Source organism: Podarcis gaigeae (genome assembly GCF_964106915.1).
Source record: "Podarcis gaigeae genome assembly, chromosome: 6".
NCBI lineage: Eukaryota > Metazoa > Chordata > Lepidosauria > Squamata > Lacertidae > Podarcis > Podarcis gaigeae.
In genome coordinates this window covers 32,827,103-32,850,810 of record NC_139682.1, presented here as the reverse complement: position 1 = coordinate 32,850,810, position 23,708 = coordinate 32,827,103, and the positions used below count along the sequence as shown (strand labels likewise).

The 23,708-nt window shown below is 43.6% G+C and overlaps 1 protein-coding gene across 15 annotated transcripts in view; it reads right to left on the bottom strand.

Moving 5' to 3' along the window:
- The window catches only part of NAV1 (neuron navigator 1), a 281,587-nt gene that overhangs the window by 216,078 nt on the left and 41,801 nt on the right, over positions 1–23,708 (bottom strand). Inside the window, exon 1 of one of the 15 annotated variants that reach the window (XM_083746425.1) lies at positions 3,000–3,413. The exons of 12 other annotated variants lie outside the window; for them this stretch is intronic. The gene's annotated coding sequence lies outside the window, so the exon portion shown is untranslated. Of the gene's footprint in view, positions 1–2,999; positions 3,414–23,708 lie in introns of those variants that run through there. 2 more of the 15 variants (XM_083746431.1, XM_083746421.1) reach the window with 2 other exon arrangements.

Genomic DNA, 23,708 nt, shown 5'->3' with positions numbered 1-23,708 from the left:
GCACGTAAGAGACCCAACATGGAGGCCCACTGGCCTAAATATTGGGAAATAATTGAAAAAACTGGAGACAATTGGAGGCTGCTAAGTTTGGAGAAATTGAAAACTAAGGTACGAGATTGGTTGCACTATGCGCAAATTCAAGAGGTATTTAAAATAGATAAAAAAGTTGGATTCCAGGTGGAAAAATCGAAACTAGAGACTGAATTGTTAGAGCCAAAAAGTAAACTACTTTCGAGAATGTATAACTTGCTGCTTAAGTGGAATACACAGGATGAGACAGTCAAATCCGCTATGATAAAATGGGCTCAGGATGTGGGGCATAACATTATGTTTGCAGACTGGGAAAGGTTATGGAACACCGGTTTGAAATTCACGGCATGTACTGCCTTGAAGGAAAATATTATGAAAATAGTATACCGGTGGTACATGACCCCAGTCAAGTTAGCCAAGATATATCATCTGTCTGACAACAAATGTTGGAAATGTGGAGAGGCGGAAGGGACATTCTTTCATCTCTGGTGGACCTGCCCGAAAGTGAAGGCCTTCTGGGAAATGATCCATAACGAACTAAAAAAGGTATTGAGATTTACCTTACCTAAAAAACCAGAGGCCTTCCTTCTGGGCATGGTGGACCAGAGAGTGCTTAAGAAGGACAGAACCTTTTTTATGTATGCTACCACAGCAGCAAGGATCCTGATTGCAAAATACTGGAAGATACAAGATTTACCCACGCTGGAGGAATGGCAATCGCAGTTGATGGACTATATGGAACTGGCTGAAATGACTGGCAGAATCCGAGACGCGGGAGAAGAAACAACTGAGGAGGATTGGGAAAAGTTTAAGGACTATTTGAAAAAACACTATAAGTTGTATGAATGTTAAAAAAAATGCACCTTTCAGGAAATTCTAGCTTCAGCAAATGTAAGTTATTGGAATGAAAATTAAGACACAAGAATTCAGAGGTAAAATAATGAAATAACTTTATTGTGTTTAATATAAAACATATAAGAATTGAGCGACAGTAAAATTGAAAATAGGGAACATGATAAAATGGAAGTTACAATAAGTTTTGAAATAAGTTAACAAATTGCTGATGCTTTATAAGACAGAGAACGCAGGGTTCGGAGGATGTGGGGAAGTCCTATAGGTTAGATGGAAAAAGAATATGGAAATTTGTTATTTATATTTCTCTTTTTTATAACCACTCTTTATTCTTTTTTCTGTATTTCTGTACTTTTAAAAAAGCAATTAAAAAATGTTTAAAAAAACAAAACAAAACTGAGTGAGGGCTAATTCCATTAGGGAAGGATTAGAGGGGAAAGCCCCTAAAATAACTGAGTACTGGGAATGAAATATTTGACACTGAAAAAGACAGACAACCAGCCCCAGCCCTTCCCTGGATGTAAGATTCCAGCTACAGGAAGGAATCTTACAGGCTAAAGGAAGGAAATATAATGTCAATCAGAGCAGCACCAACACAATTGTTTGCAACATATTCTGGGAACAGAGATGAGGACGGGATGTGAAAGTGAAGTGTCTTTATAGGTGGCTAATGCAACAAAGAAGATTCTGGATTTTACAGGATACAAAATACACCAAACACAAACAGTTCATTGTTGGGCCGGTGAGGAACACCCCTCAAACAATGTTTTAAGGAAAGTGCTCTTTGTCCAAAATTCTAAGACAAATTGTGATACATATTTTGTGGTTTTTGTGGGTCTCTGTTTCCAATCTGTAAAATGGTAGTAACTTTACATCATTAAGTGTAAGAGGCAAATAAGGCGCACCAAGGAGCTCACAACCTAAAGTTAACCAATAACCTCTTTCACCAACATTGATAAATTCTACAGAAGATTTTGAGCTGGAGTGAGAGTCATTTAATAATCCCATTATCAAACACAAAGTGGTGGATAACACGTCATAGAAAGCTGTCACTTTCCAGAGAGATGTGCACCATCTGGTTCCAGGGGATGCTCTGTCCAAAGGTACATGGGGAGATCCCTTTGCTGAGGCTAAGCAGATCTAGGTCTGGCTAGCGCATGGACGAGTGGATGCCTGGGAACCACAAGCACACCACCTTTGTTTCCATGACAAAAGGAAAGTGGGATATAAATTTATGGATGCATGCAGGTGTGGGGATTATTTATTTTCCAGGTTATGACGCTAGCATGCTGTCTCTGTTTCTAATGTCCCTTTTACCCTGCATTATCTGTTACAATGTGGAACTGTGCCGTTTTCCCAGAAATGCCATCATTTACACCGGTGGGCAGGGTGTGACACAACAGTGCATGACACTGGATAAGTCGCTACCCTTTATGCTCCTGCTTTCTTCCCTTCCGTCATGATTCACCCATGAAAATGGAGGGGAAGAATATGCCAGGACACAGCCCCAATTTCGTCCCATGGTGTAATCCATGAAAACCGTGGGAAAATTACAACGCAAGACTCCCACGAATTTCAAAGTCAATGGGGTTGCAACCGGATTCCCCCACCCCCCACCCGGAAGCAATTGACATGGAAATGAAAGAAATTATCAGGTAAGGAAATGTCAGAGAAAGGGATAAAGTGCTATTTGAATGCATCCTAAAAACACAAACTGCTGCAATCTGTTGCAACAGGATATCCACCTCTTGCCCATAATCAGTATTCTGTCATTCTCAGCTGTGCTGTTTCCAGCCGCTTTCTTCTCACAAGAGGTTCCCCCCCCCCCACAAAAGGTCCATTTCAAAAGCCCCGCCTCTCCACCCCTTGCCTCTGGAGGGAAGCAGAGGTCTCTATGTTGCTTTGAGCCTAACCCAACTGCAGGGGGCTGCTTATGCTGCTGTCAACAGAAGGGCTCTCCATATTGCAGGACTTCCTGCATTGCAGCAGCAGCCTGCTGCTCTTCGGCTCCTTCTCATCAAACTTCCTGCATTGCAGCCCCAGCGTGGATTACCCTGGGAAGGGAGAGCATGGAAGAAGAAGGTACAGGAGGAGGGTGGGGGAAGACAGAGACTCACCCAAAGCTGGGGCTACACACAGCCACTGCTCACATGCTGCAGCTCCTTACGTGCAGGAATGCAAAATCAAATCCCATTTCTTACCAGATGTTTGCTGACCTAAACATCTCTCTCTCTCTCTCTCGCTCTCTCGCTCTGTATCCTGTACTGGCTGCCAAGCCGTTACTCCAGAGCAAAGGGAGGCAGCCTCTCCAATGCTAAGCTAATTTACAGCACTAAGCCTTTCTGATGCAAGCGTGGGCTGCCCTTGTCACACTTCTCAGACCATCAGTCGCTCCCTAACAACCAAGCTCTTCTGCTTTATTTAAAATTTTCAAACATAAATTTCCTTCCCTGCTTATTTCCCCTCCATCTCCAAACCCTCCGTCAGCCTATTCTTCCAGCTGCTGACTTGGCTCCAAGCTTGCTCCATCTGGAAGGGCAGGAAAGAGGGTTAGTTCCTTAGAGGAAGTTTGCTCTTGTTCTTTTCTTTTTTTAACAAAAATAATATGACACTTCAAGGACGCCTTATTTCTCCCTGGATCATTTCATCACGTGCTGCCACTCTGCAAGAATCATTATAGAAGAGCAATATCGTTTAGATCAGGCTTCTACAACCTGGTGCCCTCCGGGTGTTTTGGACTACAACCCAAACACAAACCAACTAGAGGGCATCAAGTTGGAGATGGTTGATACAGAGGCAGGCGGAGGATTCTATGGAGCCACTTATCTCTGCATCAGTTTCTTCTCTGCAGATGACACATAACACATATCTATGTACTTTATGTCTAATCAATTTAGGGAAGTTTTTAATGACTGATGTTTTAATGTACTTTTAATATTTTATTGGAAGCCACCCAGAGTGGCTGGGGAAACCCAGCCAGATGGGTGAGGTATAAATAATAACAATAAATTATTATTATTATTATTATTATTATTATTATTATTATTATTAAGCCCAGAATTCATGCCTGGCCCAGTAATCCACAAGGATGGGTCTGACTCATTTTAACCACCATTGTCGAAGGAAATCCATCAGAGGTCTTGAAGCAACATGTCTTATATTCTTTCTGGTTCACATTTAGATATTGACGGACAAAACCCACACTTTCCCATGCAAGTACCAGGGAAGGATTTTACATTTCAGAGCTAAACTCTGGAAGCTGCTAGTCTGAGCAAAAATGAGGAGCTTTATGGCTCTACAGATGCTGCTGGACTCCAGCTCCCACCAGTCCCAGCCTGGGGGTGATGGGAGTTGTAGTCCAACAACATCAGAAGGACCACAGCTTCCTCATCCCTTCTTTAGAGGAAGACACGTGTTTCCCTGATGGATACACACAGTTTTCTCCTTTATAGACAAGAGCCTCCAATGAGATCAGAATTTTGCAGCTGCTCCTGCTGGCAAGTGCTGGGTGAGCCATGGAAACCACCACGACAGCATGCTTTGCTTTGCTTTGCTTTTGTTTTGAACAATGTATTAAATCCATCCAAGCCTTTCTCTGTTTCAAAGAAAATTCATACTGGCTCTTATTGCCCTTCTAAAATGCTTTTGACAATGTTTTTGCCATGCTTCATCTATGCCATCCAGCTTTCACTTCAAAATGTTCCACTGGCAAAACTTGAATAGTCTTCTAGCCTTGCCTGGCCAACAAAGCAATTTCTTCTGTTTGCTGTATTTAAGGCTCCACCTGAAGGTAGCTCCAGCCAGATGAGATCTCTTGACCTCAGTCCCTAATAGTGACTGCTTAATTATACTGGACTTCTATCCACCAGTTCTCTCTCACCTGGGAACCAAAGCATTCCTGCCTAGGTGAGCTCGACTCCAGTCACTGTCCATGCAGTGCACAGAATTAGGGGGGGGGGGCACATCCAGTGATCAATGTTGCCAAGGCATTGTGTCCAGGAAGTTCAGAACTGTAGCTCCTTCCCAGGGGAGCTGTGAAGATTCTGACAGCAAAATATGAAAGGGGGAGGGAAGAGCAAGGGAGAGGAGAAAGGGATTTCTGGTGATGTAACAGAGACTCCCACACACACAGCCTGCCAGCTACAACTAAGCTGCCAACTCAGATGCCAAACACTGTTGGGCTATATGGTGCCGGGCCTAGTTTGGAATGTCTCCCGACTACGCGAGAAGGGAAATATAGGTCAGGCTTTCAGAGTGCATCAGAGGATACAGCACAATGAATGCAAAAATGCAGACAAACAAAAGACCTCCAGGTTGATAGAATCACTGTAATCTCAGAGCAGAATCAGACTGGCAGTGTATTTAATCTTTAAAAAGCACAGCAGTCTCAGAGACCCAGGCTGCATTCTCTGCAAAGGTCATGGGGTTGCAGTGCACCAGCATTCAGCTAAATTAACAGAAGCCCTCCTGCTCTCGATCATCTGACTGGTAGCCAAATGATGGAAAGAAAAGCTTTATTTGTCACACAAGATCCAAATCATTACAGATAAGAGCAATAACAGCACAAACTTGATTATGCTGGAAGCCAGGAGACACAGTGCTCCCTTCAAGTTATTTTAATTAGGTGAAGAGGACAAGCTGATGCCCAGAGGGAGAGAGAGGAGATATTCCGGATGCCAGGAGAGACCACAAGGAGTACCCCACAGAAGAAACAATCACCCTTTAGCCCTGAGCACTACTAATGCTGAGCCACCAAGGCAAAAGGACACATCCAGAGGATCATTTTGAAGGTCAGATGTGCATCCAGGTCACACCCACCCTTTGCAGCCCAGATCTCCTGTTAGCACTGATATCTCCATTCTGCACTATATCCTTCCTGTCCTTCTCCATTCATCCTACAGACTTTGGTAGGCATAGGATTAGCACAGACCATGCGGGCACTATGATCAGACAAAAATGTGCCTGCATTTTTCCAATACATGACTTGCTAGTTTCTTCTACTTCAATGCAAAAGTGCTGAACTGGGAAGCTGCTGCTCAGATGCACTCCCAATGGTTCCATGGCACAGAAGATAATCCTATATAGACTACCGTAAACTCCTGAATTAGTGGTGCCAAGTGTAATCACGATAGGGATCAGGGCCTACAATTTCCCCTTTGCTAACAAAGGAAATGAAATCCTTCTTGGGTTAGGTCTTGGGATAGCAATAGAGGGCTGTGATGCAATATGGCAGAGTGTGCTAACACACCCCAGCAGCTTTTATTGACAAAAGTAAACATCTATATGTTCCTCCATTACTATAGCTGTAGAAACATCTGTTGTGGTCCCTAAGGAAAGAACACCACCAGTCTAGAAGCATCTTTCCACTCTGACTTTTCCAAGGCTTTACCACCATGGACTATTTGTCCTTTTCTCTCAATTTCTATCAGTTTTCCTATAATGATTTATTGTTATTATTAAGCACAATTTATAATAGCTCAGTCAGTAGAGCATTAGACTTTTAATCTCAGGGTCATGGGTTCAAGTCCAACTCTGGGCAAAAGATTCCTGAATTTCATGGGTTTGGACTAGATTATCCTTGTGTTCCCATCCAACTCTACAGTTCTATGATTCTGCAATTCTATATACTGCTTAATCATCAAACCCCTAAGATCTTATCTAGGGGTTAAGCCGTTGTTTGTAACCAGTGCTCATCAAGAGACACGGCTCTGTAGGTGTGCATGCATGCCCCAGTCCTCCTCCTCTTCCTATGGCATAGTAATTGGTGTCTGTCTCAGCCATGTCCCTGGCCTCAGAGTCCCACCTACTTCATCCAGCCTTGATAACTTCATCCAGTGCTTTTTTCTGGGGGGACGCAATGGTATACATACCCCTAAACATTTTGTGAATCTTTGTACTTTTGCCCATTTACTGTATTTATTTCCCCTGATTTGAACTATAAAATGGTGATTTTCTTGAGTAAAAATGAGAGTACCCCTAAACATTTACCGGTATTTTTTTAGAAAAAAAGCACTGCCTTCATCCAAAGATCTCGGGGTATTTCACAGCATAAAGACTCAAAATACATAATTAAAACAAGAACAAGAAGAAAACAAAACAAAACAACAACTACCAGACATTTAGAAGACATCTGAAGGCAGCCCTGTTTAGCGAAGCATTTAATGTTTTGATGCATTACTGTATTTTAATATTTTGTTGGAAGCTGCCCAGAGTGGCTGGGGAAGCCCAGCCAGATGGGTAGAGTATAAATAAATTATTATTATTATTATTATTATTATTATTATTATTATTATTATCCCCCAAAACGCATTGAAAAGGACACAGAATGTTAATCAGCCATAGGCCTGGCCGAAGAGGAATTCCCACCTAGCTCAACCACCAGTCTTATTGGTCTTATTTCTGCTTGCCAGGAAAGCTTCTCTTCCTGAGGGTGGTGGTGATTTTGATTTATTAGCTGCCCTTCACCGTAATGTCAGGGCAGGTCTCAGAAATTTTAAAATACAATATTAAAAACAGCTTAAAAGAAATGATAGCCACAAGAATAGGGTGAGTCCTAAGAATACATATCTCTGGTGGTTTCATCTAGGTGCTGTGGGTGGGCCATCACTGACCTCTTGGTCATCCATTTTTGGCATTGCTTCCATGCAAGGAGTTACCTGGTCTCTGGCATCATGGGCTGGGAACTCGCCTCTTTGTAAGGAATCAAGAGCCTATACCAGGAGAATTCTACCACTGAGAAAGGGATACTAGAGCGTTCCAGGATGACTGGCCTTGGTCCAAGAGGAGGGAAACATGAGAAATTCCCAAGAGACATCCAATACAACCAGCATGAAAGTAAAATAGTGAGTGTTCCATGTATGGCAACAGACAAGGAGCAGGCAACTGCTCTTGGGTAGCAGGAGCCAAATTACATTTTTATTGAAGGAAGAATGTTCCTCTGAGCCTGGTTCCCATGAAGCTCAAAGCCACCTTCAAAACATTCCTCAATGAACACCCATTCACTAACAATCCTCGTCACTGCAAAAAAGTAGAGCATACAAGCTCTTCCATCACTTTGCATCTGATCAGCAGCTGGCAGTTCTGGAGCAACCGTCTCTCTTTTCATTTAACATACAAAGGAAGAAGCCTGTTCCATCTATGTCAACATTGCCACAGAAACAGCATTAGCAGAACTCCTAATTTCACCTTGAACATTAACATGAACCTTGATCATCTTGGCAGGAGTCCATGATCCTTCCTATATTTTTTTCATTTCAATATCATGCAAGGGTGAAGAGACCTCTCACACCATAATAACCAGCCAAGATGAAGTGATTGGAAGCAGGGGCAGCCCATCCTATTTTGTTGCCGTAGGTGAAATGTGTACATCACAAACACACCATTGCTGTTTCCACCGAAGTCTCGCTTGCCAGGGTTGCACAGCTGTGGCTTCCAGGTTCTGGCAAGATCTCACAAAAGCAGCACAAGATTGCGCAAGGCCTCTGCACAATCTCACAAGGTTCTTGTAAGATTTTGTAGAGCTCTCATGAGCTCTTGCCAGAACCTGGAAGCCACTGCAGCCACTGCTCACCCGGGGGATGCACCCACAGAGGTGCCCCCTTGGATTTTGCCACCTGAGGCAGCTGCATCAGTCTGCCTCATGGATGGGCCAGTGCTGACTTGAAGGGAGGCCAGACTTTGTGCAGACAATGCATTTCCACAATGACGTGCTGACTAACTTGCCTTTCTCATGTGCTCACTCCTTATTAAGACAAAACTCACTGGCTGGCTCTCACTCTTTAGAGAACATGAGCAGGAGATGATTATTGCTCTTATGTCCTTATTGTGGACATCTGGTTGGTCACTGTGAGAATAGAATGCTGGCCCAGATGGGCCTCTCATACGATCCAGCGGGACTCTTCTTAGATGAACATGGCTTTTTATTTGAAGGCACCGGCTGCCTTTCATACGTTGGGAAGCATTTTGTCTCTCTGTGTGTGACTGTCTCTAAAAGAGTGGCTAAATCTAAACAAACAGGAGTGTTCCCACACTGGCAAGCAGCAGGGACCACAGCTTCAGCCAACATTCCCAGAGTGAGCCAGGGAAGATGTTGGAAGGAGGGAGAGGGCAAGTGAAGGGAAAGTGTCTTTTGCAACATTCTGCTGGCATGAGACAGGGCACATGTATGCTAGTGTGGACCACACAGTTATGGCTGTAATTTTCCCAGCAGCTACTATCTTAGAAAGGGCTAACACACCACACCAGGCTATCCTTCTTCCACACATTTGTAAACTTGTGTACACAGAATTTAGATGCTTGAATTAACCTAGATTTGCTGCTGAATCCATTTTCATTTGGTCAGTCTGACCTGTTACCCCAGTAACCTTCTGCTCCATAAATGGCAGTTTCTGCAGCTTGAGTTTCTAAGAATTGGGAATGAACCCCTTATTTACTTTTCAGCACCTTTAAAAAAATAAGCAGGACAATTCCAGGGTGTGTGATCACAGAGAGGAGCCTATAATAGGAGTTCCTCTATGAGCGTTCAGCAATAAAGATCTTATGAATCTTTGAGAGTGGCAGGAGCATAGCCAGGATTTATGTTGGAAGGGGCAAGCCTTTTTTATTATTTACTTGATTTGGGGGGGGGGCAGCTGCCCATGGACAGTGGTGACCAACCTGTGGTCCTCCAGACATTACTGGACTTGAACCTCCATCATCCTTGACAAATGACCATGCTGGCTGATGCTGATGGGAGCCAGAGTCCAACAATGGCTGCAGGTGAGGGAGGCACAGGTTGCCTATCCCTGCATAGTGGGAGATTTATATTAAGCATAGTATGAGACTGATATGAACACAAGAGTCAACAAGCTAATATGCATATTTACATTTCCCTGTTTTCTATATCAAACAAAGTTTCTGCCACCTTACAGAGTGTGGATTCTCCAGCAAAAGGACAAAATAATAAATCATAGCAGTAGGAGAGAGATTAGGAATGCAAGGGCCGGGAACGAAAACAAGAGAGAGAGAGAGATTTTAGCTGAGATTTGGGAAATGATGGAGAGTCGATGAGGCAGAAAGAAACACAGCCTAGGATGAAGGGCCTCAAAGGATCTCATTAACAACTACATGCTTGCTGCCTCTTCGCAGGGACCACTCAGGAAACTGGTCCAATTTCATCCACAGCATTTCTGCCTCATTTCAGAACAAATAAAGAGATTTTAGAAAACTGGACCCCACCTTGCAATTCTCTTTCGCAAGGCATTGCAGAAATCGAAAATGTTCAGTGACTCAAGAGCAGGGTTTGAATTACAGATCATGTTGAATGTCCTTCCCAACAAGTAGAAATCCAGCAGGTGGGTTTCCCTTTTTTGCAGCTGATAGAGGCACACAACTTTATTTCACAGGATTTTTTAAAAAGAAGCCAAGGAATCTGTTTGCTGTATATTTTGACAGCTCTTTTCAATGTTGTATGGTGGTTCCTGAGATGAAGGAGCATGTTTCGTCTATGTTTAGATACAATTGAACAACATTTTGAATCAAAATGGCAGAAAGCCTTTCAAACTTCACTGATGTTAACCACTGATTTCACAACTACATCTTGGCTTTTTAGAATTACCAAGAAATGCCAGATAAAAGGCTGCTAGTATATCATATGCTTTTAAAACAGCAACAACAAAAACTTGATTAACAATTGGGAGGGGGCACAGTTTGGGATTTCCAGCAGCTAGCATATATTGCTATTTATCTGCCACACATATATTCCACCCTTCCCTGAGGATTTCGGGGCAGCATAGAGGGCGCCCCCAGACCCCATTTTTTCCTTACAACGACGAACCCTGGTAATCAACTTTAAAAGTGCCACAAAGTTTCAGCTACTCCTAAGCTGTTTCCCAGTAAAGGCAGGTTTAAGCAAACATCTTCCAATGCAAGGCAGTTTTTAGCAGGCTTTGGTCGTGTATACTTTTGTAACCATAAGGACTAGTAACCTGTATGAAAGAAAACAGAAACAAAGAAAGCCGAGATACTCAGGAAGCTGAGTTCTATGTTCTATGCCAGTGTTTCCCAACCTTGTGCCTCCAGATGTTTTTGGCCTACAACTCCCATCATCCCTAGCTAGCAAGACCAGTGGTCAGGGATGATGGGAGTTGTAGGCCAAAAACATCTGGAGGCACAAGGTTGGGAAACACTGTTCTATGCTATGTTCTTCACTTCTCTGTTTCCCCACAAAACTGCAGCACACCAGCAGCTCTTGTGTTGCTTTTTGTTTGCAAGAAGAGCCATTGTCCTTGCCATTCCATCCTGTCCCCCAACATTTAAACAGGCAACTCTCACAACAGCAAGTGGAAAATGAATCCCCAGAGCCACCTGGATGCTAATAGCACATGACACTGGACAACATTCTCTCCAAAGAAACAGCAAGCTTAAGCTTGTTAAGCACTTTCCCCCATCGATCTACTGAAAAGGAACTGGCGTGGGGCATACTTAAGTACTTTTTATAGCACAACTATTTATATAATGCATTGTGAAAGGAGGTGATGGCTAATTTAGTTTGCTGGCTTATTTTAAATGTGTTGCCTCCAGCTTCTTGTATTGCTGAGTGTTCTGTACTGCAGTTTACAAATACTGAAGGTAATCACATATATAAAGTGGTCATTAAAAAAAAAGAACACATAGCAGGGGTGATGCAGAAACAGAAGGTACATTTCCACCAATATCTTAAAGCAATTAGGTTCACACCAGCCATTTTTACATAGAAAAGCTTTTCAAAAAATTGTCATATTCAGAAGCTATCCAGGCAGTACGATGTGTCTTTGGGACACAAATGGTTAAGAGCTGCTTTGTTTTGACTGCAGGAAAAAAGCATGAAATGAGGCTGAAATTGAGGAACACACAGGCCTCTAAAATGTAGGTGTTTTGAATATTTCAAAAGTGACATCCAGCTGCTAAATGATAGAAGGGAAAGGATTCTGAAAAGTGAGAGCCTGTGGATGCATGTGTTGCCAGCAATAAGTATCTCAGCATTTTCTAAGGGTTCACAAACAACAGTAACAGCAGCCCTTCTCTCTTCTTCCCAGCTGGTGAAAGAAACAGATGGATAGCATGCAAGTGCGTGCAAACATGTAATACAGGCTCTGCGATGGGGAAGCTAAACTCAAACAGCGAGCTTTTCCTTTTCAATAGCCCTGACTCCACAATCACCTTCATCTGTGGTGCTGAAAGGACAGCTCCTGTGGGGTAACTTCAAGGCTACAGCCCAACTGCGGCTGAGGTTTATCAAGCCACCTAACGGATTTTCAGGCAAAGCACCTACTAATATGAAGAGGATAGCCAGATCTTCTAAGCTCTGTAGATTTCCAGGTTTTGAATGCCTGTTTGTTCCTTGCATGATTTGAAATACTAAGTGATGAAATGCATGTCTCAGGATGGCAAACATTTCTCAGGGCGTCTCCACTCTTTACACAGCAAAAATGAGTGCTGGGTGTACACCGGTGTTAAATCAGCACTCCCTGCAGCAAACACATAAAGTGTGAACTGTCCATAACCTTGAAGAGTTATTGCCAGTCAGTAGACAATCATGCTGAGCAAGAAGGATTGTTGGTCTGACTCACTATAAGGCTACTTCCTTTGCTCCTGTATGTTTGCCAGGAAAAATGTGGTGATTCTTAAAGCTGAAAAACTGAATACTGTATAAGCATCATTGCTGCTGCTTTCCACTAACCAGTCCATCTTCCCTATCGCTGCTTCTCAATCTTACCAATGCAGCTCTGTGTATTATTTGCTCCTTGGCCAATAGCACCAAATTTGTGCAAAGGGTAGTAGAAACAAGGAGGGATTGCAAAAAGTTCCACAAAGGTTTTTTGTTTTGTTTTTACTGAGTGAAAGGGAATTCAAAGGGCAGATGTGGTTCAGTGTAAGTACTGTAAGTGTAGGGTGATTCATATTGGGGCAAAAAAATCCTAACTTTGCGTGTTCTGTTGGCAGTGGCTGACCAAAAAATAGATCTTGCTGTCATGCAGGATAACTCAATTAAAATATTTTCCCAGTGTGTGGTAGATGTGAAAAAGAAGATTCCCATATGGATTTGAAAATAAAATGGTCAGTACAGTGGTACATCGGGTTACAGACACTTCAGTTTACAGACTCCGCTAACCCAGAAATAGTACCTTGGGTTAAGAACTTTGCTTCAGGATGAGAACAGAAATTGTGCGGTGGCAGCACAGCGACAGTGGGAGGCCCCATTAGCTAAAGTGGTACCTCAGGTTAGGAACAGTTTCAGGTTAAGAACGGGTCTCCAGAATGAATTAAGTTCTTAACCTGAGGTACCACTGTATCTTAATTCCTTTGTACAAATCTATGGTGCTACTGTACTTGGAAAACATCTCAAAAAGGACATTGTAGAGCTGGAAAAGCGACACAAAGGGGCAACCATAATGATCGGGGGAGTTGAACAACTCCACATGAAAAAAGGCTATAACATCATAAAGCAATACCTTGATGATGAACAAGTACCTTACAATAGGCTGCACAGCTAGAAGTCTAGGCATGTCAGTTCCCCAGCCCCTGTACTTGCCAAAACTAAGAGGGCAATGAGCATTTCCATCTCTCTTTCTCTCCTTTCAATTGCCCAGAAGTCATTCTTGACCAGTCCAAACATGATACATGTTTCCTACATCATCATTTGGTGGTCCAACATATGCTAATATCACTATGGGATAATTAAGTAACAAAGTGACTAACTGTCTATAAGGAAAACAAAACTTATGCACTATTGGCACTGCATAAATCTGAAATTTTAAACTGTCAAGTTTAAATAAATTTCAACTGAAAATTAACTTGTGTTTTTCAAATAGCGGCAGCTATTAATCTGAATGTCTACCCAATGAAACACAATAGCCAAGTTCTGTCTGCAAATTTATAAAGAACCCGTGACTGTGAGCCAGGAAATAAACATGTGAAACTCACTGAGCAAAACTGAAACAGTATCTGTGAAAGCTTTCCCTGAGGCTCCCGCATTTTGGTCCCACTAGCATGAAATCTAATAACATGAATCCAAGCAGCACAGGATAATGCATTGGATCTGGTCCATGAGCTAGTGAATCCCAATGAACTTGGAGAAACCTGGGCTCACGGTATACATGGAGCATGTCCTATTTTGCAATCTGCAGGCACCATCTGCTGTCCTTCAGGGCCACTTTCAGCACTGTTTTTCAAAGACACAGGTGCACATGCCTCTGTATTAAAATGAGTGCAATTGGCCTCTGGGATAGGTAACACACTCTGTTCCTAGGGAGGAAGTGAGTTCTCTGGGCCAACTTCCAGGGTTTTGCTGACTGTTTTTTCAATAGAGAATACGCATGATGCTGCCTTTACTAAATTATGTTAAGCCCCCACCCCCTTACACCACATTTACACATGCAGCTTCAAATAACAATTTTGAAAGAAGACTTTAGAGAATCAGAGCAGGATGGACTTTGCAGGCTTTAACAGATACAACTGGCCAGCTTTTCTACTCGATATTATCATATGAAGGGCATTCTGGGCTCCATTATAAAAACTGGTCTGCTGAAATTGATACGTCAGAAAGTGATGGCATAGAATTAAATGCCATAAAGACAACCAGTGGTGAGCCTCTGGGCTATTTGTTATCTATAATCAAGTGCCAACTCTCTACCTTTTGATCATTCAGCGCCCCTAGCATTTAAAGCAGGCACCCACCCAGGAATTAGGAGCCTCTTCTTCTAAGATTGGCAGGTCTTTGCTGAGAAAAGCTCCTTTGTTTTTAATAGCTGCAAAAACCAAGAATGTGGATCGTCCTGTAATAGGGCTTTAAAAGGCAAAGAAATTGCCTAGTGGAAAGATGCTGGAAACCCTAGTTTCTTAAGCTTTAAATGTTCAATGGGCTGATCATCTATGTTAATAGCAAGGGTTTTTTTATAGGTTCAGTCCCATTTGCAGAAGAGGGTGCTCTGGGGTCACCTGTTCTTGGACGGCAAGGAGAGAAAGCCCCTCTTCTTTCCAGGTTCAGTAAGTGCCTTGGTGACCTTTGGGGGCCAGAATCTTCCTACAGCAGCTCTTCATACTTTAAGAGGTCCTAAGCACTGAAAAGGTTTTGCTGCCCTCCATATGCAATTCAAAATAAAAACATTATTAAACCATAACATCATTTTAAACAACAAAAAAGGATAGATGTATTACAACACATGAGTGGAATCTGATTTCTTCCCATTATGTTGATCTCTATTAGTAGAATGCCTCCTGGTTTAGGGTGGATAAGAATTTTTTTAAGAACAGAAAAAAATGGGGGCAGAGTGTGTAATGGCATGTAAGGAAGTCTAAGAAGCACCTGGTTTCCTCCCATGATGCCTAATGTCAAATTCTTTCCAAACACCTTTTTTCCTTTGTCTGGTGCCCCTGTTTTGTCTGGTGCCCTAAGCATATGCTTAGCCTGCCTATTGGGTAATCCAGCAGGGATCCCAGCTGGCTCCAGTTACAGCTCTTTAATAGCTCAGTGGTATTGGATGGCTATAGCAAGCTTCTGAGCCACACAGAACTCTTCCTCGAGCAAGAAAGATGTCCTTTGAAATATTGCTGTTTATCATTCCAAGACAGCCACTCTCTTGAAATCCTATCATTTGGACAGTTCAGCATCCCATCTGGATCAACAGAGCCGGGCTGGGAGAAGGAACTATTTTCATCCATGCCCATTCTCTGGGGCACTGAAGCATATGCAGGAAAAGAAGCCGTTTCTGCTATCTTAGCATATTGAAACAAGCAAAATAAATGGCTATTTTTACATGATCTGATATACTATGAAGCTGGACTGTGTGCTGCATTCAACAGAGTAATAATAAGAAAGATTGCTTTCTGCAAGCTGCCTTGCTAACTTTACATTGTTCTGAGCTACGCTTTTCTATGATTCACAGCAGGCTTTAATGTGGCCTGGCCATTGATTGGGGACAATGAGCACCGGAGGGCAGTTGGCTGCTCCAAGCACCTGGGATATGAGTCACATTGCATCCCCAAGAGGCATCTAAAAATGCTTCACCCTGGGTGACTAGAGCAGAGTATGTGCAAGGAGAGCTCTTAAAGAGCTGCTTAGCATTGAAGGAAGAAGGGCAGCGAGGAATAGAACTAACTTCATGAGTTTTCCCAGGGTGCTTGCTTCTGCATCCCTTCAATATCTCTCCACCTTATACAGGGGTACCTCGGGTTACATACGCTTCAGGTTACATACACTTCAGGTTACATACGCTTCAGGTTACATACACTTCAGGTTACATACGCTTCAGGTTACAGACTCCGCTAACCCAGAAATATTACCTCGGGTTAAGAACTTTGCTTCAAGATGAGAACAGAAATCGTGCTCCGGTGACACGGCAGCAGTGGGAGGCCCCATTAGCTAAAGTGGTGCTTCAGGTTAAGAACAGTTTCAGGTTAAGAACGGACCTCCGGAACAAATTAAGTACTTAACCCGAGGTACCACTGTATATGTATCAATGCATATGTTATGAGGAAACCGCTATAAACATCTCCCCATCTAAAGGAAACTAATCCCATAAAGACGTCCCTGAATAATGGGGTTATTCAGTAGTAGGATTTTATTCAGGATGAAAATAGGACCAGAGGGCTCTCTCACCAGCACCTGCCACCCTCAGTCTGGTGTATATAAGTAAGAAATATTTCCCTTACTTTCATACCCTGCTGGATTCAGGACTAAAGGCAGAGTAAAATTGTGAAACCATCTCCTTGTTGCACAACCCTATTATTTCATCCCTCTTTAGCTCCCTGGCTAGGCTCAGAAGGGGAGGGAAAGAACAATCTTAATGTGCCTTATTTGAGTTTTGGAAGTCACTTCAAGTTCACTCAGAGATCCAGCCAAGCTGCTTCCACCTTCACTGGTTCTCCTGGCCTGCTGTTCTTGCTCTCCAGAAAGTTAGCCAGGTAGCTCCATTCTGACCAGACTCAGCCAACGTGATAACCCTCCGACCTCAATGAAGCTTGATCATACCTTGAGAGGTCAGTTTCTCATGCCATCTCTCCTCCAGCATCCTCAGCTGGAGCTGGCATCGCCCTGTCACCCTGTCATCTCCTCCACCCTGTGGTTTGTGGGACAGCTGCGATCAATTTATTTTCATTAGCACACTGAAATCACTTCCTTTTTAAAAAGCTAATTGGAAGGGGACCGAGTGAGAGCAAAGGATGGAGCCAATTATCTAGGTCAAGCCTGCGTCCTGGTAGGCTCCATGAACTAGCTTTCACTCTCTTAGAAAAGGTGTGACACAGCACTAATGGGGACTCTTGCACAGCAAGCCTGGGCTTGGCTCACCTGCTGGAAAAATGTCAATCCACTAATTGCATGGCCCACATTGTCAGAAAACAGTTCGCGATGAATGAAGTAGAGCTAGCCTATGAAGAGGCAGAGCTTGAGGGGGTTTAATAGCAAACATGCATGCCCAAATCAACCATTTAAATTAAGTTTATTGTTTTGCTGAAACTGGAAATTTGCTAAACACCTTGGGGGCATTTTAAACTTCTGCCTAATAATAATGTAATGACGAGTCGGTCCTTACGTGAATGATACTGGATACAAGCCAGAGGGGGCATCTTTTATAATGAATCATATTAACAAAACAGAAAAAGGAGATTTGTTTTGTAGCGGGCCTCAACAAGCAATGAGAACCTGCTGTGACAGCAGCTTATCTTAGTTAACAGTTATTTGTAATGCAGGTTAACTGTACTGATTGAAGGTTATTTATAATGAGGAGATATTCGACAGCTTCACCTCAGACTAGAAAGAAGCACTATCTTGATGTGGAAGCACTTTCCAAGAAAAGAGTTCTATTTTCAAAAGCTAACATTGCCCTAGAGATAGGATTTGTATTCCATTTGTCTAATGAATGATCTAGTGAGGGCAATGGGGGGAGGGTCATGCACATGGCATCCTGACATCATGTGCTGAGCATCACACTCCCCACCCTAAGCTGGGCAGAAGCTTCCCAGGCTTTTGGAAGGAGGCACCAGACTTTAATACTTTAACACTCTAATGTACTAGGAACATTTAGGGGACTAGCCTAGCCTAGTCCCCCTAGTCCACTGATAGCACACCACTGGTCCAGGGCACAGCAAGCAGTTTGGGGGGTTCAAAGTAATAGGCAGATTTTTTGTTCTATTCCTATCCAATGCTGGATCCTGCATAAAAGGTTGGAGTACAGGACCACTGATAGTTTTGTAAGCGACTCACTCCAACAAAGGCTGGAAGCTTTTTAAAGCTCTGGCTCTCTCCGACTCCACCCCTTTGTGACTAAGAGCTACGTCCACTTGTCCTGTGCTTTTTAGGCACAGGCCCGAGTAGCTGTGTTTCCCCCCCTCAGTTCTCCCCTGGAAAACACAATCTTTGTCACTGAATCCATGGAAAACCCAATTGTCATTTGGTTTGATTCAGCAGTAAACCATAGGTTTCCCTGGAGGAAAGCAGTGGGGCAAACAAAGGTGTGGACAAATCTGAACTCTAGATTCTTGAAGCACAACCCTGCTGGCCTGAAGACAGGCACTCATCCTCCATCCCCTAGCTTGCTGTCTGGTGTGTTACCTGTGTCACCAGATTGGCAAAGTGCAAAATCCAAAGAACACAGAGTCCCTGCAGACACTTTGCAACATTAGGCCAGCGGGAACAGGTGGCCTCCTAGGCCAGTGGAAAAGGTGCCTTAGACTGCAAGCACATCATACTTTTAAAGCACATTTCCTCCCAAATAATCCTAGGAACTGTTGCTTGTTAAGGGTGCCAGAAACTGTAACTCTGTGAAGGGTAAGCTACAGTTCCCATGATTCAGGGTGGGGAGGGCATGCTCTAAATGTATGGTGTGTGCATAGCCTAAATATCAACGGAGGGAAATGTCTGTTGCCTTTACTGAGCAGTGGCTCGGTGCAGAGCGAAGGACTGACCCCATGAAATAATTTTGTGACACTGTAGAAGGAAATAAGGTGTCTTCCAAGTTCAACAGCACTATCACCAAATACCCTCAGTCATCTATGCCTGCGATATTATCTACCCTGAATCCCCAGAATACAGCAATTTGCCAATCTAAATACAATTAAACAAACATCAGAAGGAAGTGGTTTCTGTGCTATCTTCTGTGGCTGTGCTCAGAAAAGGCTGCTAAGTCAGCAATAACCTTCCTCTCTCCCCCCCCCTCTCTCTTTCTCTCTGCAGCTGACAAATGTGTTGTGCTTCTCTGGCCCACTTAGCTACTCTGCCAATTATTAGGAGCTGGTCCGGCTTCAGGCCTTGCCAGATGGACAGATGCCAAGGAGCTTGTGCTGCTTCTAATCCCTTTCCCAAGGGGACTGCAAACCTTAGAATGAGATTCAGCTGCCATTACCACAGCAACCGCTAATTCTGTGAATGGAGTTCGGAGCTTTTGTATCCTGTCACAGACCAGCGAATGCAACAGAGCATCCAGGACTTAGGAGTGCAAGGAAAGGGATAAAAGTCCAAGATGGAGCATGGCAGGCCCGGAAGGAAAGTCCATGGAAGGAATGTGACAAAGCAAAAAATAAAATAAAATAATTAAAATTAAAATTTTAAAATGGCCAGGGTCTAGCGGATGGTTTCTTGAAGGCTAGGTGAAAACTCTAAAACATTCATAGAACCCAGGTCAAGGAGGGAAAAAAGGGATTAAGAAGCTAATCCAGAACTGAAAGGATCTGGGGAAAGGATCAGATACTGATGGAGCGTCTAAGCAGAAGCTCAGCCATGAAATGTGCTTACAGCATTCCATATGCACTAACACAATGTGTACATCCACTACATTAAAGGCTGGCCACACAAAGCATTTGTTTCAACTGACAAAGTCAGTCAATTAAAAAAATAATAATCCTGTAACCCTCCTGATTGAAGTTGCCCATTTGTGTTGTACTTATCTTGCTATCAAAATGTTAAAGTGTTGGATGAACCTGAATTAGCTGTATGCAAACAGTGATAAGGAAACTTCTCTGTTCTAATTTTAGATCATGTTCTTCTCATTTAAGATCATGTTATCTCACGGAGAGGACGCATGAAGGCAAACCAGTGGTGACAAGATGTGTGAAAGTATAGCTCAAAAATAGGAAGGACTTATTCCAGGATTGGAAGAACAAGCCCTTTAAAAAAATAATCTGAGTGGGGGGGTTTGTAGTGCAGAGCTAGGTGGACTTGGCTTGCTGTATCTTTCCCCCCTGGAACCTCAAGATATCCATTGATTGGAAATTGTACAAAAGACATAGACTTAATGTTAAGGAATTCTGAAGCCAGCCAGTGGTTTTCATTTCCAGAACTGAATGGAGCTCACAGTCCTTCGGTGCCCAAATCCAAGCTTCCTTCATTTCTGCAATATAACTTAGGGTAGGGAGAGGGGGATCATGTAGTTGCTGCTTTGTAAAACAATTGGGAGTCAGAAGTCCTTGCTAATCTATCACAAACAACCCAGGTATTTGTCTGATCCAGCAGGGTTCTTATTATACCTGTAGATCTAGATCTACACATTGCCTCCACTTGGGTTACAGTATATTGCAGTCTTCTCCCCTGTGAGGCATGTTAGGGTGGGAGCGCTTTGGCCAAGGCCACCCAGGAAGTTTCATGACTGAGTGAGCTTTAAACTTGTTTCTCATGCCACCAAACCCAACACTCTCATAGTGCTGGCTCACAGAGACTTGCATTTAAAAATCTGTTTGGCCTACATCTTTTTGGTGCAAAAGAGTAGGAATGGCTGGGTCTCTCCTGTTAACTCCTTCCACCATCACCTTTTAAGAAGAAGGCCGAAGAGGCACTCAGGCATCGAGAAACAGTCTTCGGAGTGACCCTAATCCCAAGCAAGTCTTCAAGCTTTTCCAGGATTTCTGCCTGGTTTTTAGGGGGGAAAAAACCTTTCTGAGGTTAGGAGCAAACAAATAGCATTTATGAAAGCCACACGCATGCAGAGGAGAAATGATGTGTCAAAACTCTCCTCTGCCTTTCAGCCCCCAGCACATTAATATTAGCTTCACATTCAGGCCAAGAGCCCAAACCTTGGCAGAGGATCAAGTCCCGCTCTGATCCAACTCTTGGATAAAGCAACTAACAGGCTGGAGTAACGCCATGAGTACTGATGCAATTTCCCTGGTGTAACCAGATGAGGATCTGGCTTGGGCTAGAGTCACTGAACGTGAGCCATGTGTGCAAAGCAGCCACCTCCCTCTCTAGCCTGCTCACACCAGGAAGAGTGAATAACCAAGAGGGAGTTGCTGTTATACAACTGACATAAAACTTTTTCTACAAACCTGGGCATGATCAACAGAGAAAGGTACTTTGGGAGGAAAACAGTCTTCCAATTGAACCAGAGCCTGGGCAGCAACTTTAATAGCCAAGTTAACAACCCACAGACTCATCACTCTTCAAGGCAGCACCCCAGGGACCAAACTGAGTTCAGGATTTATAAGCCTAAATCCCCCCCGCCTCAATTACTGCTGTACAATCAAGCTGCTGGTCATATGTACATTAACCCTGGCTCTGGATTTCACAAGATCATGACTCTCACAAATTCCATGTTCATGAGATGCCTAAGGGAGGCAGGGAAGGAGCACAGGCGGCAAATCCTACAAACAGAAAATGGTCTGGTCTCCTTGCTCATTTCCTCGTGCAACAATGACAATCCATGGAAAGGGATGAGCTGAAACCAATATATTTGCAAATTGGAAGTGAGAGGGAAAGGAATGTTATCCACCAGCTGGCTTCTGAGTCATGCCTCACTTACAAAAGTCGTTCGTAGACCCATCATAATTGTGCAATTTACTCCATCCATCAGCTCAAGATGACTACAAGTCAGAATGAACAGGACAGACTTCACACGGCATCTGAAAGATCACACTGAGGTCAACATGGTGTATGCGTTTAGAGAGAGAACTCCATTATTTCACCATCACCGCTGAGAAGGTCTCAGGAGGCAGAGGTACCTAGAAATGGGCCTTCAGTTAAGATTTCTGTCAGGCACATTCCTGCAGAGAAAAGCCACCCTTTAGAAAAAAAGTGATTGAAAAGACCACCCTTCAAGTATCCTAGTCCAGGAATGGGGAACATGGGACTCTTCAGATCAGAGGAGTTATAGTCCAACAGCACTTGGAGGGACGCAAGGTCCCAGTCCCTGCCCTGGTTCCAAGTTGTTTAGGGTTTTAACAACAAAACTGAGCCCAGAAACAAACTGGCAGCCAGTGGGAACTCTTTCATTATATTCAGGGGTTCTGCTGCTTCATCCCCTCTCAACTATAGAGGAAGGTTGTAGCTCAGTGGTAGAGCATCTGCCTTGCATACAGAAGGTCATAGGTTCAATGCCTGGCATCTCCAGGTAGGGCTGGAAAAGACAACTGTCATTGTAAATGACACTGTGCTAGGTGGACCAAGGTTCTGAGTCACATTCCTATGTACCTAACTTCCAGGCTACATGTTTTCTAGTGTTTTACAGCCTGCCTTGCTGTGGGGGTGTCAGGTAACAACTCCCCCCCCCCCCTTACTGAGCCTAACTGAAAACACTGCAGGCTGGGTCTACTGGGATCATCCTGGCAACAGCTCCCTCCCACAGCTAAGAACCCCGCCCTCTGAATTGAAGGACTAGGATGCTGGTGACAATGATCCAGTTTGTTTTTAAAGATCTTCTGCATAGGAGGGAATGGGCAATTGTGTGATCAGTGTGCAGAGAAAGACAGAGCTCAGTGGGAGTGCATACTGGCCTAAAACAAAGAAGGTGCTGTTCTCCCAGTAATGCTGATGCTTAAAATTGAAGCTAGCTTTGTCATAGTGTGTCATCAGAAGCTTTGAGAATCTTCCGCAGAGGCTGTTGAAGCAGCCAGAGCTTTATATTAAAAAGGTGAAAGACTCAGAGGTGACCTGCTAGAAAAGCACTCCTCGATTCTAAGCAAAAAATCCAGCTGCTTTATTTTTAAAGAAGCTCTGGATTCATCGCTGAAAGGACCAAATGCCTGAAAGGATCGAATGCGCGTATGATGATCTTCACACAATGGGGCAGGAAGCAAACCTGTTGCTTGGCAACGCAGCTCTGAAGGCTTCCAATGGGCCAGAAGCTGATATTAGGCAATGCTCTCTGAGCAAAAGAGAAATAACCAGATTGGAAGAGAGGGTGGCTTTAAAAGATGCTTAGATAAATCCAAGGAGGATGTGTCTATCAGTGGTCACTAGCCACAATGGTGATGCTCTGCCTCTGCTGCTGGAGGCAGAATGCCTCTGAATGCTTGCTGAGAATTGCAAGTGGGAAAGTGATGTTGCACCCAGGTCCTGCTTGCAGACTTCCATAAGCATCTTGTTGGCAATTGTGAGGAGAACAGGATGCTGGACTAGAGGGGCATTGGGCCTGATCCAACAGGGCTCTTTTTACGTTTAAAGGAATCTGTCCTCAAGAATGAGGAATGGGAAAGGGACGACAACATATTCTGCATGGAGTCTAATAAGGTTTACATAGGAAAAGTAGAAAAAGCACCCCAATACCAGCCCCATCCTTGTTAACCCAGGGCAGGCAATTCCAAATTCTGGGGTAAACTAGACATAAGGAGTATTAGAAGAACAGGAGTCCCTCAAAGGCTTAATGTTCTAGGAGAATGGTGTGGCAGCACCCCAGAGGTGCATTTTGGCATGGTGAGATCAAATATGCAGACCCTCCAATGGGCGAACACCTCTCAGCAATTGTTTTGTGGAAACGGCAGACCAAGTATAGACTTCAGGGCAAATTTCCCATGTCAACACCACTTGGCAAGTGGCTATTCCTTAATTGAGAGAGATCTGCAGTTGGAAGTGTGGTTGAGAACACACTGACTTTCTTGAAGTT